Source organism: Ambystoma mexicanum, unplaced genomic scaffold (assembly GCF_040938575.1).
Source record: "Ambystoma mexicanum isolate Mex_15411 unplaced genomic scaffold, UKY_AmexF1_1 Mex_scaf34, whole genome shotgun sequence".
NCBI lineage: Eukaryota > Metazoa > Chordata > Amphibia > Caudata > Ambystomatidae > Ambystoma > Ambystoma mexicanum.
In genome coordinates this window covers 1,716,694-1,739,129 of record NW_027182449.1, presented here as the reverse complement: position 1 = coordinate 1,739,129, position 22,436 = coordinate 1,716,694, and the positions used below count along the sequence as shown (strand labels likewise).

General features: G+C 58.4%; 9 non-coding genes and 7 pseudogenes across 9 annotated transcripts; all 16 read right to left on the bottom strand.

The window, feature by feature from the left end:
• Nucleotides 1–105: 105 nt before the first annotated feature.
• LOC138559093 (U1 spliceosomal RNA) lies at nt 106–269 on the bottom strand. Its single transcript, XR_011299153.1, has one exon. It is a non-coding gene; the product is annotated as a U1 spliceosomal RNA (small nuclear RNA).
• An 881-nt stretch (nt 270–1,150) lies between these two features.
• LOC138558665 (U1 spliceosomal RNA) lies at nt 1,151–1,288 on the bottom strand (annotated as a pseudogene).
• Nucleotides 1,289–3,114: 1,826 nt separating this feature from the next.
• Nucleotides 3,115–3,278, bottom strand: LOC138558631 (U1 spliceosomal RNA). The gene has a single exon (XR_011298773.1). It is a non-coding gene; the product is annotated as a U1 spliceosomal RNA (small nuclear RNA).
• Nucleotides 3,279–4,144: 866 nt separating this feature from the next.
• Nucleotides 4,145–4,282, bottom strand: LOC138558657 (U1 spliceosomal RNA; annotated as a pseudogene).
• Nucleotides 4,283–6,111: 1,829 nt separating this feature from the next.
• On the bottom strand, nt 6,112–6,275 carry LOC138559092 (U1 spliceosomal RNA). Its single transcript, XR_011299152.1, has one exon. It is a non-coding gene; the product is annotated as a U1 spliceosomal RNA (small nuclear RNA).
• An 881-nt stretch (nt 6,276–7,156) lies between these two features.
• LOC138558671 (U1 spliceosomal RNA) lies at nt 7,157–7,294 on the bottom strand (annotated as a pseudogene).
• Nucleotides 7,295–9,121: 1,827 nt separating this feature from the next.
• LOC138558630 (U1 spliceosomal RNA) lies at nt 9,122–9,285 on the bottom strand. The gene has a single exon (XR_011298772.1). It is a non-coding gene; the product is annotated as a U1 spliceosomal RNA (small nuclear RNA).
• Nucleotides 9,286–10,151: 866 nt separating this feature from the next.
• On the bottom strand, nt 10,152–10,289 carry LOC138558654 (U1 spliceosomal RNA; annotated as a pseudogene).
• Nucleotides 10,290–12,117: 1,828 nt separating this feature from the next.
• On the bottom strand, nt 12,118–12,281 carry LOC138559090 (U1 spliceosomal RNA). Its single transcript, XR_011299150.1, has one exon. It is a non-coding gene; the product is annotated as a U1 spliceosomal RNA (small nuclear RNA).
• Nucleotides 12,282–13,162: 881 nt separating this feature from the next.
• LOC138558664 (U1 spliceosomal RNA) lies at nt 13,163–13,300 on the bottom strand (annotated as a pseudogene).
• Nucleotides 13,301–15,126: 1,826 nt separating this feature from the next.
• On the bottom strand, nt 15,127–15,290 carry LOC138558644 (U1 spliceosomal RNA). Its single transcript, XR_011298786.1, has one exon. It is a non-coding gene; the product is annotated as a U1 spliceosomal RNA (small nuclear RNA).
• Nucleotides 15,291–16,156: 866 nt separating this feature from the next.
• Nucleotides 16,157–16,294, bottom strand: LOC138558653 (U1 spliceosomal RNA; annotated as a pseudogene).
• Nucleotides 16,295–18,120: 1,826 nt separating this feature from the next.
• On the bottom strand, nt 18,121–18,284 carry LOC138558628 (U1 spliceosomal RNA). Its single transcript, XR_011298770.1, has one exon. It is a non-coding gene; the product is annotated as a U1 spliceosomal RNA (small nuclear RNA).
• Nucleotides 18,285–19,150: 866 nt separating this feature from the next.
• Nucleotides 19,151–19,314, bottom strand: LOC138558287 (U1 spliceosomal RNA). Its single transcript, XR_011298439.1, has one exon. It is a non-coding gene; the product is annotated as a U1 spliceosomal RNA (small nuclear RNA).
• Nucleotides 19,315–20,182: 868 nt separating this feature from the next.
• LOC138559089 (U1 spliceosomal RNA) lies at nt 20,183–20,346 on the bottom strand. Its single transcript, XR_011299149.1, has one exon. It is a non-coding gene; the product is annotated as a U1 spliceosomal RNA (small nuclear RNA).
• Nucleotides 20,347–21,227: 881 nt separating this feature from the next.
• Nucleotides 21,228–21,365, bottom strand: LOC138558663 (U1 spliceosomal RNA; annotated as a pseudogene).
• Nucleotides 21,366–22,436: the final 1,071 nt, after the last annotated feature.

Sequence of the window (22,436 nt, the reverse complement as noted above, 5' to 3'; positions counted from 1 at the left end):
GGCCCTCTTGACTGCAGCAAAATAAACTCTGCTGCACGAGCTTGGGCCCTGTGTGCAAACAACCTGACTCGCACACTAAACTCTTTCTTTCTTTCACCAATAAATCAGGGGAAAGCGCGAACGCAGTCCCCCACTACCAGAAATAATGCAGTCGAGAATCCCGCATTTGGGGACATCGCAGGGGTCAGCAAATCCGATGTGCAATGGATGAGCCTCACCCTGGGAGCTCTGCCTTGCTGATCACAGATGCTCCCCTGCCAGGTAAGTATGAGTTGCGAGCCAGAGGGCAGGGCTTGGGCCTGTTCTGGAAGCCCCGCTAAGCGAGGGTGAGAAGGCCGGCCCTGACCCAGCCCCAGCCCTCCCGGAAGCCCTGAGCGTCTGCGGAGCTGCCTGTCCCACGTGCAGGGGGAAGCTCCGGCAGGCAGAGCCCAGCAGAAGAGGCACATTGTGGCACAGTTCATGTCTCCCACCAGGCCCTGCTCGGCCTGAGATTTGCATAAATTCGGACCTGGCTGCCAGCCAGCAGGCCCAGTCGGAAAGCGAGCAGGCCTGGCGCAGTGGGCCCACTGGCCCGTCGGCCCCAGGCGGGTCCATGGCCCTCCTGAGCCGACAGGTCACCCCGCTTAACAAGAGCGTCTCGGGTGGGGTGCCCCCCGCCAGGACACGGCAAGGCCGTGAAGGCAAGGCCCGATCGTGCCCGATCCGGTGCTCGGACGGGGCGGGCGGCAGCGGCGGCCGGGAGCCAGTCTCACCCCTGCCCCCAAAACCCCAGGAGCTGGCTGGGCCTTCCTTAGGTTGGAGGGCCTGGGCGCGAAAGCAGAGCCCGGGCAGGGCAGGCTGGCTTCAAGAACTACCGGGGCACCTGATATCATGGGGCGCACAAGTCTGGGGTTAGGCACCTGTGCACTTCACCCCTCCAGTGAATGCTGGCCCTCTTGACCGCAGCAACATTCAGGGGCCCAACCTACACATGACACACATGACTTTCACATTTTTTTATTTCACCAATCCATCAGGCCTGTGGACCCCTGAACGGCCCAGGGCTGGCCCTCTTGACTGCAGCAAAATAAACTCTGCTGCACGAGCTTGGGCCCTGTGTGCAAACAACCTGACTCGCACACTAAACTCTTTCTTTCTTTCACCAATAAATCAGGGGAAAGCACGAACGCAGTCCCCCACTACCAGAAATAATGCAGTCGAGAATCCCGCATTTGGGGACATCGCAGGGGTCAGCAAATCCGATGTGCAATGGATGAGCCTCACCCTGGGAGCTCTGCCTTTTTTTTTTTTTTTTTGTAAAAATATCTTTATTAAGTGCTTAAAGATGATACAAGGGTAATAAATTCAATTCAATAAGAAGACTTTTGTGGCAATTACATTCCCCCCTCAAAGCAGAAGGGGTGGTTTCAATTTTACTTTGGGCATTTGGGTGGGTACATATATATTTTCTGTTCAGAGTCTGTGGTTTACAAAGTGTTCGTGTTTTGCCTGAGTAGGCAAAGAGTTCTCTTTTTCTTTATTTTATTTTTGGATGATTGCCTGGGCTGGGGGTTTTACTCAGGGCCCCCATCTTCCAGGCTGTCCTTGATTTCGTAGTCTCTTAGCAGGCCGTGGACCATCCTGCGACAGGCTTCGGTTGTCAGCAGCTCATCATTGAGGACCAGGCGTTTCCTTGCGTAGAGGAGAATGTCCTTCAGGCAGCAGAGGATCCTCCAGCAGTTCTGGATTGCCTCTACTGTGTGGGTCTGTGCAAAGAGTCCATACAGCACAGACTGGTGTATAATGTCTTGGGGCGGGATGTGAGCACTCAACTCAGTGTTCAGGGCCCTGCGCAGTTTCCTTGCAAAGGGGCATGCCCAGAAGAGGTGGTACGCTGTTTCCTCTGCCGGGCACCCCCTTGGGCAGCTCCTGTGTGGGCAGAGGCCCCGTCTGTTCATGAATGCTCGCACAGATAGTGCCCCCCTCACCGTCAGCCAGGCGATGTCCTTGTGAATATTCAGGAGTTTGTTTGATGCCACATTTTCCCACACCTGGGTAACTGTGGCCGCTGGCAGGTCCTCAATGGGATCTGTGGTGTCTTGGGACCGGATCAGGTTGTGGATTGTCCTTGGGTTCCACAATGCAGGCACCACCCCCTGAAGGCCAAAATCTGTGATGAACTTTTCCATCTCCCTGTAGTACCAAGGGAGCGTCCAGTTGTACGGGGCCTGCCTTGCTGATCACAGATGCTCCCCTGCCAGGTAAGTATGAGTTGCGAGCCAGAGGGCAGGGCTTGGGCCTGTTCTGGAAGCCCCGCTAAGCGAGGGTGAGAAGGCCGGCCCTGACCCAGCCCCAGCCCCCCCGGAAGCCCTGAGCGTCTGCGGAGCTGCCTGTCCCACGTGCAGGGGGAAGCTCCGGCAGGCAGAGCCCAGCAGAAGAGGCACATTGTGGCACAGTTCATGTCTCCCACCAGGCCCTGCTCGGCCTGAGATTTGCATAAATTCGGACCTGGCTGCCAGCCAGCAGGCCCAGTCGGAAAGCGAGCAGGCCTGGCGCAGTGGGCCCACTGGCCCGTCGGCCCCAGGCGGGTCCATGGCCCTCCTGAGCCGACAGGTCACCCCGCTTAACAAGAGCGTCTCGGGTGGGGTGCCCCCCGCCAGGACACGGCAAGGCCCGATCGTGCCCGATCGGTGCTCGGACGGGGCGGGCGGCAGCGGCGGCCGGGAGCCAGTCTCACCCCTGCCCCCAAAACCCCAGGAGCTGGCTGGGCCTTCCTTAGGTTGGAGGGCCTGGGCGCGAAAGCAGAGCCCGGACAGGGCAGGCTGGCTTCAAGAACTACCGGGGCACCTGATATCATGGGGCGCACAAGTCTGGGGTTAGGCACCTGTGCACTTCACCCCTCCAGTGAATGCTGGCCCTCTTGACCGCAGCAACATTCAGGGGCCCAACCTACACATGACACACATGACTTTCACATTTTTTTATTTCACCAATCCATCAGGCCTGTGGACCCCTGAACGGCCCAGGGCTGGCCCTCTTGACTGCAGCAAAATAAACTCTGCTGCACGAGCTTGGGCCCTGTGTGCAAACAACCTGACTCGCACACTAAACTCTTTCTTTCTTTCACCAATAAATCAGGGGAAAGCGCGAACGCAGTCCCCCACTACCAGAAATAATGCAGTCGAGAATCCCGCATTTGGGGACATCGGATGGGTCAGCAAATCCGATGTGCAATGGATGAGCCTCACCCTGGGAGCTCTGCCTTGCTGATCACAGATGCTCCCCTGCCAGGTAAGTATGAGTTGCGAGCCAGAGGGCAGGGCTTGGGCCTGTTCTGGAAGCCCCGCTAAGCGAGGGTGAGAAGGCCGGCCCTGACCCAGCCCCAGCCCTCCCGGAAGCCCTGAGCGTCTGCGGAGCTGCCTGTCCCACGTGCAGGGGGAAGCTCCGGCAGGCAGAGCCCAGCAGAAGAGGCACATTGTGGCACAGTTCATGTCTCCCACCAGGCCCTGCTCGGCCTGAGATTTGCATAAATTCGGACCTGGCTGCCAGCCAGCAGGCCCAGTCGGAAAGCGAGCAGGCCTGGCGCAGTGGGCCCACTGGCCCGTCGGCCCCAGGCGGGTCCATGGCCCTCCTGAGCCGACAGGTCACCCCGCTTAACAAGAGCGTCTCGGGTGGGGTGCCCCCCGCCAGGACACGGCAAGGCCCGATCGTGCCCGATCGGTGCTCGGACGGGGCGGGCGGCAGCGGCGGCCGGGAGCCAGTTTCACCCCTGCCCCCAAAACCCCAGGAGCTGGCTGGGCCTTCCTTAGGTTGGAGGGCCTGGGCGCGAAAGCAGAGCCCGGGCAGGGCAGGCTGGCTTCAAGAACTACCGGGGCACCTGATATCATGGGGCGCACAAGTCTGGGGTTAGGCACCTGTGCACTTCACCCCTCCAGTGAATGCTGGCCCTCTTGACCGCAGCAACATTCAGGGGCCCAACCTACACATGACACACATGACTTTCACATTTTTTTATTTCACCAATCCATCAGGCCTGTGGACCCCTGAACGGCCCAGGGCTGGCCCTCTTGACTGCAGCAAAATAAACTCTGCTGCACGAGCTTGGGCCCTGTGTGCAAACAACCTGACTCGCACACTAAACTCTTTCTTTCTTTCACCAATAAATCAGGGGAAAGCGCGAACGCAGTCCCCCACTACCAGAAATAATGCAGTCGAGAATCCCGCATTTGGGGACATCGCAGGGGTCAGCAAATCCGATGTGCAATGGATGAGCCTCACCCTGGGAGCTCTGCCTTTTTTTTTTTTTTTTTTGTAAAAATATCTTTATTAAGTGCTTAAAGATGATACAAGGGTAATAAATTCAATTCAATAAGAAGACTTTTGTGGCAATTACATTCCCCCCTCAAAGCAGAAGGGGTGGTTTCAATTTTACTTTGGGCATTTGGGTGGGTACATATATATTTTCTGTTCAGAGTCTGTGGTTTACAAAGTGTTCGTGTTTTGCCTGAGTAGGCAAAGAGTTCTCTTTTTCTTTATTTTATTTTTGGATGATTGCCTGGGCTGGGGGTTTTACTCAGGGCCCCCATCTTCCAGGCTGTCCTTGATTTCGTAGTCTCTTAGCAGGCCGTGGACCATCCTGCGACAGGCTTCGGTTGTCAGCAGCTCATCATTGAGGACCAGGCGTTTCCTTGCGTAGAGGAGAATGTCCTTCAGGCAGCAGAGGATCCTCCAGCAGTTCTGGATTGCCTCTACTGTGTGGGTCTGTGCAAAGAGTCCATACAGCACAGACTGGTGTATAATGTCTTGGGGCGGGATGTGAGCACTCAACTCAGTGTTCAGGGCCCTGCGCAGTTTCCTTGCAAAGGGGCATGCCCAGAAGAGGTGGTACGCTGTTTCCTCTGCCGGGCACCCCCTTGGGCAGCTCCTGTGTGGGCAGAGGCCCCGTCTGTTCATGAATGCTCGCACAGATAGTGCCCCCCTCACCGTCAGCCAGGCGATGTCCTTGTGAATATTCAGGAGTTTGTTTGATGCCACATTTTCCCACACCTGGGTAACTGTGGCCGCTGGCAGGTCCTCAATGGGATCTGTGGTGTCTTGGGACCGGATCAGGTTGTGGATTGTCCTTGGGTTCCACAATGCAGGCACCACCCCCTGAAGGCCAAAATCTGTGATGAACTTTTCCATCTCCCTGTAGTACCAAGGGAGCGTCCAGTTGTACGGGGCCTGCCTTGCTGATCACAGATGCTCCCCTGCCAGGTAAGTATGAGTTGCGAGCCAGAGGGCAGGGCTTGGGCCTGTTCTGGAAGCCCCGCTAAGCGAGGGTGAGAAGGCCGGCCCTGACCCAGCCCCAGCCCTCCCGGAAGCCCTGAGCGTCTGCGGAGCTGCCTGTCCCACGTGCAGGGGGAAGCTCCGGCAGGCAGAGCCCAGCAGAAGAGGCACATTGTGGCACAGTTCATGTCTCCCACCAGGCCCTGCTCGGCCTGAGATTTGCATAATTTCGGACCTGGCTGCCAGCCAGCAGGCCCAGTCGGAAAGCGAGCAGGCCTGGCGCAGTGGGCCCACTGGCCCGTCGGCCCCAGGCGGGTCCATGGCCCTCCTGAGCCGACAGGTCACCCCGCTTAACAAGAGCGTCTCGGGTGGGGTGCCCCCCGCCAGGACACGGCAAGGCCCGATCGTGCCCGATCGGTGCTCGGACGGGGCGGGCGGCAGCGGCGGCCGGGAGCCAGTCTCACCCCTGCCCCCAAAACCCCAGGAGCTGGCTGGGCCTTCCTTAGGTTGGAGGGCCTGGGCGCGAAAGCAGAGCCCGGGCAGGGCAGGCTGGCTTCAAGAACTACCGGGGCACCTGATATCATGGGGCGCACAAGTCTGGGGTTAGGCACCTGTGCACTTCACCCCTCCAGTGAATGCTGGCCCTCTTGACCGCAGCAACATTCAGGGGCCCAACCTACACATGACACACATGACTTTCACATTTTTTTATTTCACCAATCCATCAGGCCTGTGGACCCCTGAACGGCCCAGGGCTGGCCCTCTTGACTGCAGCAAAATAAACTCTGCTGCACGAGCTTGGGCCCTGTGTGCGCAAACAACCTGACTCGCACACTAAACTCTTTCTTTCTTTCACCAATAAATCAGGGGAAAGCGCGAACGCAGTCCCCCACTACCAGAAATAATGCAGTCGAGAATCCCGCATTTGGGGACATCGCAGGGGTCAGCAAATCCGATGTGCAATGGATGAGCCTCACCCTGGGAGCTCTGCCTTGCTGATCACAGATGCTCCCCTGCCAGGTAAGTATGAGTTGCGAGCCAGAGGGCAGGGCTTGGGCCTGTTCTGGAAGCCCCGCTAAGCGAGGGTGAGAAGGCCGGCCCTGACCCAGCCCCAGCCCTCCCGGAAGCCCTGAGCGTCTGCGGAGCTGCCTGTCCCACGTGCAGGGGGAAGCTCCGGCAGGCAGAGCCCAGCAGAAGAGGCACATTGTGGCACAGTTCATGTCTCCCACCAGGCCCTGCTCGGCCTGAGATTTGCATAAATTCGGACCTGGCTGCCAGCCAGCAGGCCCAGTCGGAAAGCGAGCAGGCCTGGCGCAGTGGGCCCACTGGCCCGTCGGCCCCAGGCGGGTCCATGGCCCTCCTGAGCCGACAGGTCACCCCGCTTAACAAGAGCGTCTCGGGTGGGGTGCCCCCCGCCAGGACACGGCAAGGCCGTGAAGGCAAGGCCCGATCGTGCCCGATCCGGTGCTCGGACGGGGCGGGCGGCAGCGGCGGCCGGGAGCCAGTCTCACCCCTGCCCCCAAAACCCCAGGAGCTGGCTGGGCCTTCCTTAGGTTGGAGGGCCTGGGCGCGAAAGCAGAGCCCGGGCAGGACAGGCTGGCTTCAAGAACTACCGGGGCACCTGATATCATGGGGCGCACAAGTCTGGGGTTAGGCACCTGTGCACTTCACCCCTCCAGTGAATGCTGGCCCTCTTGACCGCAGCAACATTCAGGGGCCCAACCTACACATGACACACATGACTTTCACATTTTTTTATTTCACCAATCCATCAGGCCTGTGGACCCCTGAACGGCCCAGGGCTGGCCCTCTTGACTGCAGCAAAATAAACTCTGCTGCACGAGCTTGGGCCCTGTGTGCAAACAACCTGACTCGCACACTAAACTCTTTCTTTCTTTCACCAATAAATCAGGGGAAAGCACGAACGCAGTCCCCCACTACCAGAAATAATGCAGTCGAGAATCCCGCATTTGGGGACATCGCAGGGGTCAGCAAATCCGATGTGCAATGGATGAGCCTCACCCTGGGAGCTCTGCCTTTTTTTTTTTTTTTTTTGTAAAAATATCTTTATTAAGTGCTTAAAGATGATACAAGGGTAATAAATTCAATTCAATAAGAAGACTTTTGTGGCAATTACATTCCCCCCTCAAAGCAGAAGGGGTGGTTTCAATTTTACTTTGGGCATTTGGGTGGGTACATATATATTTTCTGTTCAGAGTCTGTGGTTTACAAAGTGTTCGTGTTTTGCCTGAGTAGGCAAAGAGTTCTCTTTTTCTTTATTTTATTTTTGGATGATTGCCTGGGCTGGGGGTTTTACTCAGGGCCCCCATCTTCCAGGCTGTCCTTGATTTCGTAGTCTCTTAGCAGGCCGTGGACCATCCTGCGACAGGCTTCGGTTGTCAGCAGCTCATCATTGAGGACCAGGCGTTTCCTTGCGTAGAGGAGAATGTCCTTCAGGCAGCAGAGGATCCTCCAGCAGTTCTGGATTGCCTCTACTGTGTGGGTCTGTGCAAAGAGTCCATACAGCACAGACTGGTGTATAATGTCTTGGGGCGGGATGTGAGCACTCAACTCAGTGTTCAGGGCCCTGCGCAGTTTCCTTGCAAAGGGGCATGCCCAGAAGAGGTGGTACGCTGTTTCCTCTGCCGGGCACCCCCTTGGGCAGCTCCTGTGTGGGCAGAGGCCCCGTCTGTTCATGAATGCTCGCACAGATAGTGCCCCCCTCACCGTCAGCCAGGCGATGTCCTTGTGAATATTCAGGAGTTTGTTTGATGCCACATTTTCCCACACCTGGGTAACTGTGGCCGCTGGCAGGTCCTCAATGGGATCTGTGGTGTCTTGGGACCGGATCAGGTTGTGGATTGTCCTTGGGTTCCACAATGCAGGCACCACCCCCTGAAGGCCAAAATCTGTGATGAACTTTTCCATCTCCCTGTAGTACCAAGGGAGCGTCCAGTTGTACGGGGCCTGCCTTGCTGATCACAGATGCTCCCCTGCCAGGTAAGTATGAGTTGCGAGCCAGAGGGCAGGGCTTGGGCCTGTTCTGGAAGCCCCGCTAAGCGAGGGTGAGAAGGCCGGCCCTGACCCAGCCCCAGCCCCCCCGGAAGCCCTGAGCGTCTGCGGAGCTGCCTGTCCCACGTGCAGGGGGAAGCTCCGGCAGGCAGAGCCCAGCAGAAGAGGCACATTGTGGCACAGTTCATGTCTCCCACCAGGCCCTGCTCGGCCTGAGATTTGCATAAATTCGGACCTGGCTGCCAGCCAGCAGGCCCAGTCGGAAAGCGAGCAGGCCTGGCGCAGTGGGCCCACTGGCCCGTCGGCCCCAGGCGGGTCCATGGCCCTCCTGAGCCGACAGGTCACCCCGCTTAACAAGAGCGTCTCGGGTGGGGTGCCCCCCGCCAGGACACGGCAAGGCCCGATCGTGCCCGATCGGTGCTCGGACGGGGCGGGCGGCAGCGGCGGCCGGGAGCCAGTCTCACCCCTGCCCCCAAAACCCCAGGAGCTGGCTGGGCCTTCCTTAGGTTGGAGGGCCTGGGCGCGAAAGCAGAGCCCGGGCAGGGCAGGCTGGCTTCAAGAACTACCGGGGCACCTGATATCATGGGGCGCACAAGTCTGGGGTTAGGCACCTGTGCACTTCACCCCTCCAGTGAATGCTGGCCCTCTTGACCGCAGCAACATTCAGGGGCCCAACCTACACATGACACACATGACTTTCACATTTTTTTATTTCACCAATCCATCAGGCCTGTGGACCCCTGAACGGCCCAGGGCTGGCCCTCTTGACTGCAGCAAAATAAACTCTGCTGCACGAGCTTGGGCCCTGTGTGCAAACAACCTGACTCGCACACTAAACTCTTTCTTTCTTTCACCAATAAATCAGGGGAAAGCGCGAACGCAGTCCCCCACTACCAGAAATAATGCAGTCGAGAATCCCGCATTTGGGGACATCGGATGGGTCAGCAAATCCGATGTGCAATGGATGAGCCTCACCCTGGGAGCTCTGCCTTGCTGATCACAGATGCTCCCCTGCCAGGTAAGTATGAGTTGCGAGCCAGAGGGCAGGGCTTGGGCCTGTTCTGGAAGCCCCGCTAAGCGAGGGTGAGAAGGCCGGCCCTGACCCAGCCCCAGCCCTCCCGGAAGCCCTGAGCGTCTGCGGAGCTGCCTGTCCCACGTGCAGGGGGAAGCTCCGGCAGGCAGAGCCCAGCAGAAGAGGCACATTGTGGCACAGTTCATGTCTCCCACCAGGCCCTGCTCGGCCTGAGATTTGCATAAATTCGGACCTGGCTGCCAGCCAGCAGGCCCAGTCGGAAAGCGAGCAGGCCTGGCGCAGTGGGCCCACTGGCCCGTCGGCCCCAGGCGGGTCCATGGCCCTCCTGAGCCGACAGGTCACCCCGCTTAACAAGAGCGTCTCGGGTGGGGTGCCCCCCGCCAGGACACGGCAAGGCCCGATCGTGCCCGATCGGTGCTCGGACGGGGCGGGCGGCAGCGGCGGCCGGGAGCCAGTTTCACCCCTGCCCCCAAAACCCCAGGAGCTGGCTGGGCCTTCCTTAGGTTGGAGGGCCTGGGCGCGAAAGCAGAGCCCGGGCAGGGCAGGCTGGCTTCAAGAACTACCGGGGCACCTGATATCATGGGGCGCACAAGTCTGGGGTTAGGCACCTGTGCACTTCACCCCTCCAGTGAATGCTGGCCCTCTTGACCGCAGCAACATTCAGGGGCCCAACCTACACATGACACACATGACTTTCACATTTTTTTATTTCACCAATCCATCAGGCCTGTGGACCCCTGAACGGCCCAGGGCTGGCCCTCTTGACTGCAGCAAAATAAACTCTGCTGCACGAGCTTGGGCCCTGTGTGCAAACAACCTGACTCGCACACTAAACTCTTTCTTTCTTTCACCAATAAATCAGGGGAAAGCGCGAACGCAGTCCCCCACTACCAGAAATAATGCAGTCGAGAATCCCGCATTTGGGGACATCGCAGGGGTCAGCAAATCCGATGTGCAATGGATGAGCCTCACCCTGGGAGCTCTGCCTTTTTTTTTTTTTTTTTGTAAAAATATCTTTATTAAGTGCTTAAAGATGATACAAGGGTAATAAATTCAATTCAATAAGAAGACTTTTGTGGCAATTACATTCCCCCCTCAAAGCAGAAGGGGTGGTTTCAATTTTACTTTGGGCATTTGGGTGGGTACATATATATTTTCTGTTCAGAGTCTGTGGTTTACAAAGTGTTCGTGTTTTGCCTGAGTAGGCAAAGAGTTCTCTTTTTCTTTATTTTATTTTTGGATGATTGCCTGGGCTGGGGGTTTTACTCAGGGCCCCCATCTTCCAGGCTGTCCTTGATTTCGTAGTCTCTTAGCAGGCCGTGGACCATCCTGCGACAGGCTTCGGTTGTCAGCAGCTCATCATTGAGGACCAGGCGTTTCCTTGCGTAGAGGAGAATGTCCTTCAGGCAGCAGAGGATCCTCCAGCAGTTCTGGATTGCCTCTACTGTGTGGGTCTGTGCAAAGAGTCCATACAGCACAGACTGGTGTATAATGTCTTGGGGCGGGATGTGAGCACTCAACTCAGTGTTCAGGGCCCTGCGCAGTTTCCTTGCAAAGGGGCATGCCCAGAAGAGGTGGTACGCTGTTTCCTCTGCCGGGCACCCCCTTGGGCAGCTCCTGTGTGGGCAGAGGCCCCGTCTGTTCATGAATGCTCGCACAGATAGTGCCCCCCTCACCGTCAGCCAGGCGATGTCCTTGTGAATATTCAGGAGTTTGTTTGATGCCACATTTTCCCACACCTGGGTAACTGTGGCCGCTGGCAGGTCCTCAATGGGATCTGTGGTGTCTTGGGACCGGATCAGGTTGTGGATTGTCCTTGGGTTCCACAATGCAGGCACCACCCCCTGAAGGCCAAAATCTGTGATGAACTTTTCCATCTCCCTGTAGTACCAAGGGAGCGTCCAGTTGTACGGGGCCTGCCTTGCTGATCACAGATGCTCCCCTGCCAGGTAAGTATGAGTTGCGAGCCAGAGGGCAGGGCTTGGGCCTGTTCTGGAAGCCCCGCTAAGCGAGGGTGAGAAGGCCGGCCCTGACCCAGCCCCAGCCCCCCCGGAAGCCCTGAGCGTCTGCGGAGCTGCCTGTCCCACGTGCAGGGGGAAGCTCCGGCAGGCAGAGCCCAGCAGAAGAGGCACATTGTGGCACAGTTCATGTCTCCCACCAGGCCCTGCTCGGCCTGAGATTTGCATAAATTCGGACCTGGCTGCCAGCCAGCAGGCCCAGTCGGAAAGCGAGCAGGCCTGGCGCAGTGGGCCCACTGGCCCGTCGGCCCCAGGCGGGTCCATGGCCCTCCTGAGCCGACAGGTCACCCCGCTTAACAAGAGCGTCTCGGGTGGGGTGCCCCCCGCCAGGACACGGCAAGGCCCGATCGTGCCCGATCGGTGCTCGGACGGGGCGGGCGGCAGCGGCGGCCGGGAGCCAGTCTCACCCCTGCCCCCAAAACCCCAGGAGCTGGCTGGGCCTTCCTTAGGTTGGAGGGCCTGGGCGCGAAAGCAGAGCCCGGGCAGGGCAGGCTGGCTTCAAGAACTACCGGGGCACCTGATATCATGGGGCGCACAAGTCTGGGGTTAGGCACCTGTGCACTTCACCCCTCCAGTGAATGCTGGCCCTCTTGACCGCAGCAACATTCAGGGGCCCAACCTACACATGACACACATGACTTTCACATTTTTTTATTTCACCAATCCATCAGGCCTGTGGACCCCTGAACGGCCCAGGGCTGGCCCTCTTGACTGCAGCAAAATAAACTCTGCTGCACGAGCTTGGGCCCTGTGTGCGCAAACAACCTGACTCGCACACTAAACTCTTTCTTTCTTTCACCAATAAATCAGGGGAAAGCGCGAACGCAGTCCCCCACTACCAGAAATAATGCAGTCGAGAATCCCGCATTTGGGGACATCGCAGGGGTCAGCAAATCCGATGTGCAATGGATGAGCCTCACCCTGGGAGCTCTGCCTTGCTGATCACAGATGCTCCCCTGCCAGGTAAGTATGAGTTGCGAGCCAGAGGGCAGGGCTTGGGCCTGTTCTGGAAGCCCCGCTAAGCGAGGGTGAGAAGGCCGGCCCTGACCCAGCCCCAGCCCTCCCGGAAGCCCTGAGCGTCTGCGGAGCTGCCTGTCCCACGTGCAGGGGGAAGCTCCGGCAGGCAGAGCCCAGCAGAAGAGGCACATTGTGGCACAGTTCATGTCTCCCACCAGGCCCTGCTCGGCCTGAGATTTGCATAAATTCGGACCTGGCTGCCAGCCAGCAGGCCCAGTCGGAAAGCGAGCAGGCCTGGCGCAGTGGGCCCACTGGCCCGTCGGCCCCAGGCGGGTCCATGGCCCTCCTGAGCCGACAGGTCACCCCGCTTAACAAGAGCGTCTCGGGTGGGGTGCCCCCCGCCAGGACACGGCAAGGCCGTGAAGGCAAGGCCCGATCGTGCCCGATCCGGTGCTCGGACGGGGCGGGCGGCAGCGGCGGCCGGGAGCCAGTCTCACCCCTGCCCCCAAAACCCCAGGAGCTGGCTGGGCCTTCCTTAGGTTGGAGGGCCTGGGCGCGAAAGCAGAGCCCGGGCAGGACAGGCTGGCTTCAAGAACTACCGGGGCACCTGATATCATGGGGCGCACAAGTCTGGGGTTAGGCACCTGTGCACTTCACCCCTCCAGTGAATGCTGGCCCTCTTGACCGCAGCAACATTCAGGGGCCCAACCTACACATGACACACATGACTTTCACATTTTTTTATTTCACCAATCCATCAGGCCTGTGGACCCCTGAACGGCCCAGGGCTGGCCCTCTTGACTGCAGCAAAATAAACTCTGCTGCACGAGCTTGGGCCCTGTGTGCAAACAACCTGACTCGCACACTAAACTCTTTCTTTCTTTCACCAATAAATCAGGGGAAAGCACGAACGCAGTCCCCCACTACCAGAAATAATGCAGTCGAGAATCCCGCATTTGGGGACATCGCAGGGGTCAGCAAATCCGATGTGCAATGGATGAGCCTCACCCTGGGAGCTCTGCCTTTTTTTTTTTTTTTTTGTAAAAATATCTTTATTAAGTGCTTAAAGATGATACAAGGGTAATAAATTCAATTCAATAAGAAGACTTTTGTGGCAATTACATTCCCCCCTCAAAGCAGAAGGGGTGGTTTCAATTTTACTTTGGGCATTTGGGTGGGTACATATATATTTTCTGTTCAGAGTCTGTGGTTTACAAAGTGTTCGTGTTTTGCCTGAGTAGGCAAAGAGTTCTCTTTTTCTTTATTTTATTTTTGGATGATTGCCTGGGCTGGGGGTTTTACTCAGGGCCCCCATCTTCCAGGCTGTCCTTGATTTCGTAGTCTCTTAGCAGGCCGTGGACCATCCTGCGACAGGCTTCGGTTGTCAGCAGCTCATCATTGAGGACCAGGCGTTTCCTTGCGTAGAGGAGAATGTCCTTCAGGCAGCAGAGGATCCTCCAGCAGTTCTGGATTGCCTCTACTGTGTGGGTCTGTGCAAAGAGTCCATACAGCACAGACTGGTGTATAATGTCTTGGGGCGGGATGTGAGCACTCAACTCAGTGTTCAGGGCCCTGCGCAGTTTCCTTGCAAAGGGGCATGCCCAGAAGAGGTGGTACGCTGTTTCCTCTGCCGGGCACCCCCTTGGGCAGCTCCTGTGTGGGCAGAGGCCCCGTCTGTTCATGAATGCTCGCACAGATAGTGCCCCCCTCACCGTCAGCCAGGCGATGTCCTTGTGAATATTCAGGAGTTTGTTTGATGCCACATTTTCCCACACCTGGGTAACTGTGGCCGCTGGCAGGTCCTCAATGGGATCTGTGGTGTCTTGGGACCGGATCAGGTTGTGGATTGTCCTTGGGTTCCACAATGCAGGCACCACCCCCTGAAGGCCAAAATCTGTGATGAACTTTTCCATCTCCCTGTAGTACCAAGGGAGCGTCCAGTTGTACGGGGCCTGCCTTGCTGATCACAGATGCTCCCCTGCCAGGTAAGTATGAGTTGCGAGCCAGAGGGCAGGGCTTGGGCCTGTTCTGGAAGCCCCGCTAAGCGAGGGTGAGAAGGCCGGCCCTGACCCAGCCCCAGCCCCCCCGGAAGCCCTGAGCGTCTGCGGAGCTGCCTGTCCCACGTGCAGGGGGAAGCTCCGGCAGGCAGAGCCCAGCAGAAGAGGCACATTGTGGCACAGTTCATGTCTCCCACCAGGCCCTGCTCGGCCTGAGATTTGCATAAATTCGGACCTGGCTGCCAGCCAGCAGGCCCAGTTGGAAAGCGAGCAGGCCTGGCGCAGTGGGCCCACTGGCCCGTCGGCCCCAGGCGGGTCCATGGCCCTCCTGAGCCGACAGGTCACCCCGCTTAACAAGAGCGTCTCGGGTGGGGTGCCCCCCGCCAGGACACGGCAAGGCCCGATCGTGCCCGATCGGTGCTCGGACGGGGCGGGCGGCAGCGGCGGCCGGGAGCCAGTCTCACCCCTGCCCCCAAAACCCCAGGAGCTGGCTGGGCCTTCCTTAGGTTGGAGGGCCTGGGCGCGAAAGCAGAGCCCGGGCAGGGCAGGCTGGCTTCAAGAACTACCGGGGCACCTGATATCATGGGGCGCACAAGTCTGGGGTTAGGCACCTGTGCACTTCACCCCTCCAGTGAATGCTGGCCCTCTTGACCGCAGCAACATTCAGGGGCCCAACCTACACATGACACACATGACTTTCACATTTTTTTATTTCACCAATCCATCAGGCCTGTGGACCCCTGAACGGCCCAGGGCTGGCCCTCTTGACTGCAGCAAAATAAACCCTGCTGCACGAGCTTGGGCCCTGTGTGCAAACAACCTGACTCGCACACTAAACTCTTTCTTTCTTTCACCAATAAATCAGGGGAAAGCGCGAACGCAGTCCCCCACTACCAGAAATAATGCAGTCGAGAATCCCACATTTGGGGACATCGGATGGGTCAGCAAATCCGATGTGCAATGGATGAGTCTCACCCTGGGAGCTCTGCCTTGCTGATCACAGATGCTCCCCTGCCAGGTAAGTATGAGTTGCGAGCCAGAGGGCAGGGCTTGGGCCTGTTCTGGAAGCCCCGCTAAGCGAGGGTGAGAAGGCCGGCCCTGACCCAGCCCCAGCCCTCCCGGAAGCCCTGAGCGTCTGCGGAGCTGCCTGTCCCACGTGCAGGGGGAAGCTCCGGCAGGCAGAGCCCAGCAGAAGAGGCACATTGTGGCACAGTTCATGTCTCCCACCAGGCCCTGCTCGGCCTGAGATTTGCATAAATTCGGACCTGGCTGCCAGCCAGCAGGCCCAGTCGGAAAGCGAGCAGGCCTGGCGCAGTGGGCCCACTGGCCCGTCGGCCCCAGGCGGGTCCATGGCCCTCCTGAGCCGACAGGTCACCCCGCTTAACAAGAGCGTCTCGGGTGGGGTGCCCCCCGCCAGGACACGGCAAGGCCCGATCGTGCCCGATCGGTGCTCGGACGGGGCGGGCGGCAGCGGCGGCCGGGAGCCAGTTTCACCCCTGCCCCCAAAACCCCAGGAGCTGGCTGGGCCTTCCTTAGGTTGGAGGGCCTGGGCGCGAAAGCAGAGCCCGGGCAGGGCAGGCTGGCTTCAAGAACTACCGGGGCACCTGATATCATGGGGCGCACAAGTCTGGGGTTAGGCACCTGTGCACTTCACCCCTCCAGTGAATGCTGGCCCTCTTGACCGCAGCAACATTCAGGGGCCCAACCTACACATGACACACATGACTTTCACATTTTTTTATTTCACCAATCCATCAGGCCTGTGGACCCCTGAACGGCCCAGGGCTGGCCCTCTTGACTGCAGCAAAATAAACTCTGCTGCACGAGCTTGGGCCCTGTGTGCAAACAACCTGACTCGCACACTAAACTCTTTCTTTCTTTCACCAATAAATCAGGGGAAAGCGCGAACGCAGTCCCCCACTACCAGAAATAATGCAGTCGAGAATCCCGCATTTGGGGACATCGCAGGGGTCAGCAAATCCGATGTGCAATGGATGAGCCTCACCCTGGGAGCTCTGCCTTTTTTTTTTTTTTTTTGTAAAAATATCTTTATTAAGTGCTTAAAGATGATACAAGGGTAATAAATTCAATTCAATAAGAAGACTTTTGTGGCAATTACATTCCCCCCTCAAAGCAGAAGGGGTGGTTTCAATTTTACTTTGGGCATTTGGGTGGGTACATATATATTTTCTGTTCAGAGTCTGTGGTTTACAAAGTGTTCGTGTTTTGCCTGAGTAGGCAAAGAGTTCTCTTTTTCTTTATTTTATTTTTGGATGATTGCCTGGGCTGGGGGTTTTACTCAGGGCCCCCATCTTCCAGGCTGTCCTTGATTTCGTAGTCTCTTAGCAGGCCGTGGACCATCCTGCGACAGGCTTCGGTTGTCAGCAGCTCATCATTGAGGACCAGGCGTTTCCTTGCGTAGAGGAGAATGTCCTTCAGGCAGCAGAGGATCCTCCAGCAGTTCTGGATTGCCTCTACTGTGTGGGTCTGTGCAAAGAGTCCATACAGCACAGACTGGTGTATAATGTCTTGGGGCGGGATGTGAGCACTCAACTCAGTGTTCAGGGCCCTGCGCAGTTTCCTTGCAAAGGGGCATGCCCAGAAGAGGTGGTACGCTGTTTCCTCTGCCGGGCACCCCCTTGGGCAGCTCCTGTGTGGGCAGAGGCCCCGTCTGTTCATGAATGCTCGCACAGATAGTGCCCCCCTCACCGTCAGCCAGGCGATGTCCTTGTGAATATTCAGGAGTTTGTTTGATGCCACATTTTCCCACACCTGGGTAACTGTGGCCGCTGGCAGGTCCTCAATGGGATCTGTGGTGTCTTGGGACCGGATCAGGTTGTGGATTGTCCTTGGGTTCCACAATGCAGGCACCACCCCCTGAAGGCCAAAATCTGTGATGAACTTTTCCATCTCCCTGTAGTACCAAGGGAGCGTCCAGTTGTACGGGGCCTGCCTTGCTGATCACAGATGCTCCCCTGCCAGGTAAGTATGAGTTGCGAGCCAGAGGGCAGGGCTTGGGCCTGTTCTGGAAGCCCCGCTAAGCGAGGGTGAGAAGGCCGGCCCTGACCCAGCCCCAGCCCCCCCGGAAGCCCTGAGCGTCTGCGGAGCTGCCTGTCCCACGTGCAGGGGGAAGCTCCGGCAGGCAGAGCCCAGCAGAAGAGGCACATTGTGGCACAGTTCATGTCTCCCACCAGGCCCTGCTCGGCCTGAGATTTGCATAAATTCGGACCTGGCTGCCAGCCAGCAGGCCCAGTCGGAAAGCGAGCAGGCCTGGCGCAGTGGGCCCACTGGCCCGTCGGCCCCAGGCGGGTCCATGGCCCTCCTGAGCCGACAGGTCACCCCGCTTAACAAGAGCGTCTCGGGTGGGGTGCCCCCCGCCAGGACACGGCAAGGCCCGATCGTGCCCGATCGGTGCTCGGACGGGGCGGGCGGCAGCGGCGGCCGGGAGCCAGTCTCACCCCTGCCCCCAAAACCCCAGGAGCTGGCTGGGCCTTCCTTAGGTTGGAGGGCCTGGGCGCGAAAGCAGAGCCCGGGCAGGGCAGGCTGGCTTCAAGAACTACCGGGGCACCTGATATCATGGGGCGCACAAGTCTGGGGTTAGGCACCTGTGCACTTCACCCCTCCAGTGAATGCTGGCCCTCTTGACCGCAGCAACATTCAGGGGCCCAACCTACACATGACACACATGACTTTCACATTTTTTTATTTCACCAATCCATCAGGCCTGTGGACCCCTGAACGGCCCAGGGCTGGCCCTCTTGACTGCAGCAAAATAAACTCTGCTGCACGAGCTTGGGCCCTGTGTGCAAACAACCTGACTCGCACACTAAACTCTTTCTTTCTTTCACCAATAAATCAGGGGAAAGCGCGAACGCAGTCCCCCACTACCAGAAATAATGCAGTCGAGAATCCCGCATTTGGGGACATCGGATGGGTCAGCAAATCCGATGTGCAATGGATGAGCCTCACCCTGGGAGCTCTGCCTTGCTGATCACAGATGCTCCCCTGCCAGGTAAGTATGAGTTGCGAGCCAGAGGGCAGGGCTTGGGCCTGTTCTGGAAGCCCCGCTAAGCGAGGGTGAGAAGGCCGGCCCTGACCCAGCCCCAGCCCTCCCGGAAGCCCTGAGCGTCTGCGGAGCTGCCTGTCCCACGTGCAGGGGGAAGCTCCGGCAGGCAGAGCCCAGCAGAAGAGGCACATTGTGGCACAGTTCATGTCTCCCACCAGGCCCTGCTCGGCCTGAGATTTGCATAAATTCGGACCTGGCTGCCAGCCAGCAGGCCCAGTCGGAAAGCGAGCAGGCCTGGCGCAGTGGGCCCACTGGCCCGTCGGCCCCAGGCGGGTCCATGGCCCTCCTGAGCCGACAGGTCACCCCGCTTAACAAGAGCGTCTCGGGTGGGGTGCCCCCCGCCAGGACACGGCAAGGCCCGATCGTGCCCGATCGGTGCTCGGACGGGGCGGGCGGCAGCGGCGGCCGGGAGCCAGTTTCACCCCTGCCCCCAAAACCCCAGGAGCTGGCTGGGCCTTCCTTAGGTTGGAGGGCCTGGGCGCGAAAGCAGAGCCCGGGCAGGGCAGGCTGGCTTCAAGAACTACCGGGGCACCTGATATCATGGGGCGCACAAGTCTGGGGTTAGGCACCTGTGCACTTCACCCCTCCAGTGAATGCTGGCCCTCTTGACCGCAGCAACATTCAGGGGCCCAACCTACACATGACACACATGACTTTCACATTTTTTTATTTCACCAATCCATCAGGCCTGTGGACCCCTGAACGGCCCAGGGCTGGCCCTCTTGACTGCAGCAAAATAAACTCTGCTGCACGAGCTTGGGCCCTGTGTGCAAACAACCTGACTCGCACACTAAACTCTTTCTTTCTTTCACCAATAAATCAGGGGAAAGCGCGAACGCATTCCCCCACTACCAGAAATAATGCAGTCGAGAATCCCGCATTTGGGGACATCGCAGGGGTCAGCAAATCCGATGTGCAATGGATGAGCCTCACCCTGGGAGCTCTGCCTTGCTGATCACAGATGCTCCCCTGCCAGGTAAGTATGAGTTGCGAGCCAGAGGGCAGGGCTTGGGCCTGTTCTGGAAGCCCCGCTAAGCGAGGGTGAGAAGGCCGGCCCTGACCCAGCCCCAGCCCTCCCGGAAGCCCTGAGCGTCTGCGGAGCTGCCTGTCCCACGTGCAGGGGGAAGCTCCGGCAGGCAGAGCCCAGCAGAAGAGGCACATTGTGGCACAGTTCATGTCTCCCACCAGGCCCTGCTCGGCCTGAGATTTGCATAAATTCGGACCTGGCTGCCAGCCAGCAGGCCCAGTCGGAAAGCGAGCAGGCCTGGCGCAGTGGGCCCACTGGCCCGTCGGCCCCAGGCGGGTCCATGGCCCTCCTGAGCCGACAGGTCACTCCGCTTAACAAGAGCGTCTCGGGTGGGGTGCCCCCCGCCAGGACACGGCAAGGCCCGATCGTGCCCGATCGGTGCTCGGACGGGGCGGGCGGCAGCGGCGGCCGGGAGCCAGTCTCACCCCTGCCCCCAAAACCCCAGGAGCTGGCTGGTCCTTCCTTAGGTTGGAGGGCCTGGGCTCGAAAGCAGAGCCCGGGCAGGGCAGGCTGGCTTCAAGAACTACCGGGGCACCTGATATCATGGGGCGCACAAGTCTGGGGTTAGGCACCTGTGCACTTCACCCCTCCAGTGAATGCTGGCCCTCTTGACCGCAGCAACATTCAGGGGCCCAACCTACACATGACACACATGACTTTCACATTTTTTTATTTCACCAATCCATCAGGCCTGTGGACCCCTGAACGGCCCAGGGCTGGCCCTCTTGACTGCAGCAAAATAAACTCTGCTGCACGAGCTTGGGCCCTGTGTGCGCAAACAACCTGACTCGCACACTAAACTCTTTCTTTCTTTCACCAATAAATCAGGGGAAAGCGCGAACGCAGTCCCCCACTACCAGAAATAATGCAGTCGAGAATCCCGCATTTGGGGACATCGCAGGGGTCAGCAAATCCGATGTGCAATGGATGAGCCTCACCCTGGGAGCTCTGCCTTGCTGATCACAGATGCTCCCCTGCCAGGTAAGTATGAGTTGCGAGCCAGAGGGCAGGGCTTGGGCCTGTTCTGGAAGCCCCGCTAAGCGAGGGTGAGAAGGCCGGCCCTGGCCCAGCCCCAGCCCTCCCGGAAGCCCTGAGCGTCTGCGGAGCTGCCTGTCCCACGTGCAGGGGGAAGCTCCGGCAGGCAGAGCCCAGCAGAAGAGGCACATTGTGGCACAGTTCATGTCTCCCACCAGGCCCTGCTCGGCCTGAGATTTGCATAAATTCGGACCTGGCTGCCAGCCAGCAGGCCCAGTCGGAAAGCGAGCAGGCCTGGCGCAGTGGGCCCACTGGCCCGTCGGCCCCAGGCGGGTCCATGGCCCTCCTGGGCCGACAGGTCACCCCGCTTAACAAGAGCGTCTCGGGTGGGGTGCCCCCCGCCAGGACACGGCAAGGCCGTGAAGGCAAGGCCCGATCGTGCCCGATCCGGTGCTCGGACGGGGCGGGCGGCAGCGGCGGCCGGGAGCCAGTCTCACCCCTGCCCCCAAAACCCCAGGAGCTGGCTGGGCCTTCCTTAGGTTGGAGGGCCTGGGCGCGAAAGCAGAGCCCGGGCAGGACAGGCTGGCTTCAAGAACTACCGGGGCACCTGATATCATGGGGCGCACAAGTCTGGGGTTAGGCACCTGTGCACTTCACCCCTCCAGTGAATGCTGGCCCTCTTGACCGCAGCAACATTCAGGGGCCCAACCTACACATGACACACATGACTTTCACATTTTTTTATTTCACCAATCCATCAGGCCTGTGGACCCCTGAACGGCCCAGGGCTGGCCCTCTTGACTGCAGCAAAATAAACTCTGCTGCACGAGCTTGGGCCCTGTGTGCAAACAACCTGACTCGCACACTAAACTCTTTCTTTCTTTCACCAATAAATCAGGGGAAAGCACGAACGCAGTCCCCCACTACCAGAAATAATGCAGTCGAGAATCCCGCATTTGGGGACATCGCAGGGGTCAGCAAATCCGATGTGCAATGGATGAGCCTCACCCTGGGAGCTCTGCCTTTTTTTTTTTTTTTTTGTAAAAATATCTTTATTAAGTGCTTAAAGATGATACAAGGGTAATAAATTCAATTCAATAAGAAGACTTTTGTGGCAATTACATTCCCCCCTCAAAGCAGAAGGGGTGGTTTCAATTTTACTTTGGGCATTTGGGTGGGTACATATATATTTTCTGTTCAGAGTCTGTGGTTTACAAAGTGTTCGTGTTTTGCCTGAGTAGGCAAAGAGTTCTCTTTTTCTTTATTTTATTTTTGGATGATTGCCTGGGCTGGGGGTTTTACTCAGGGCCCCCATCTTCCAGGCTGTCCTTGATTTCGTAGTCTCTTAGCAGGCCGTGGACCATCCTGCGACAGGCTTCGGTTGTCAGCAGCTCATCATTGAGGACCAGGCGTTTCCTTGCGTAGAGGAGAATGTCCTTCAGGCAGCAGAGGATCCTCCAGCAGTTCTGGATTGCCTCTACTGTGTGGGTCTGTGCAAAGAGTCCATACAGCACAGACTGGTGTATAATGTCTTGGGGCGGGATGTGAGCACTCAACTCAGTGTTCAGGGCCCTGCGCAGTTTCCTTGCAAAGGGGCATGCCCAGAAGAGGTGGTACGCTGTTTCCTCTGCCGGGCACCCCCTTGGGCAGCTCCTGTGTGGGCAGAGGCCCCGTCTGTTCATGAATGCTCGCACAGATAGTGCCCCCCTCACCGTCAGCCAGGCGATGTCCTTGTGAATATTCAGGAGTTTGTTTGATGCCACATTTTCCCACACCTGGGTAACTGTGGCCGCTGGCAGGTCCTCAATGGGATCTGTGGTGTCTTGGGACCGGATCAGGTTGTGGATTGTCCTTGGGTTCCACAATGCAGGCACCACCCCCTGAAGGCCAAAATCTGTGATGAACTTTTCCATCTCCCTGTAGTACCAAGGGAGCGTCCAGTTGTACGGGGCCTGCCTTGCTGATCACAGATGCTCCCCTGCCAGGTAAGTATGAGTTGCGAGCCAGAGGGCAGGGCTTGGGCCTGTTCTGGAAGCCCCGCTAAGCGAGGGTGAGAAGGCCGGCCCTGACCCAGCCCCAGCCCCCCCGGAAGCCCTGAGCGTCT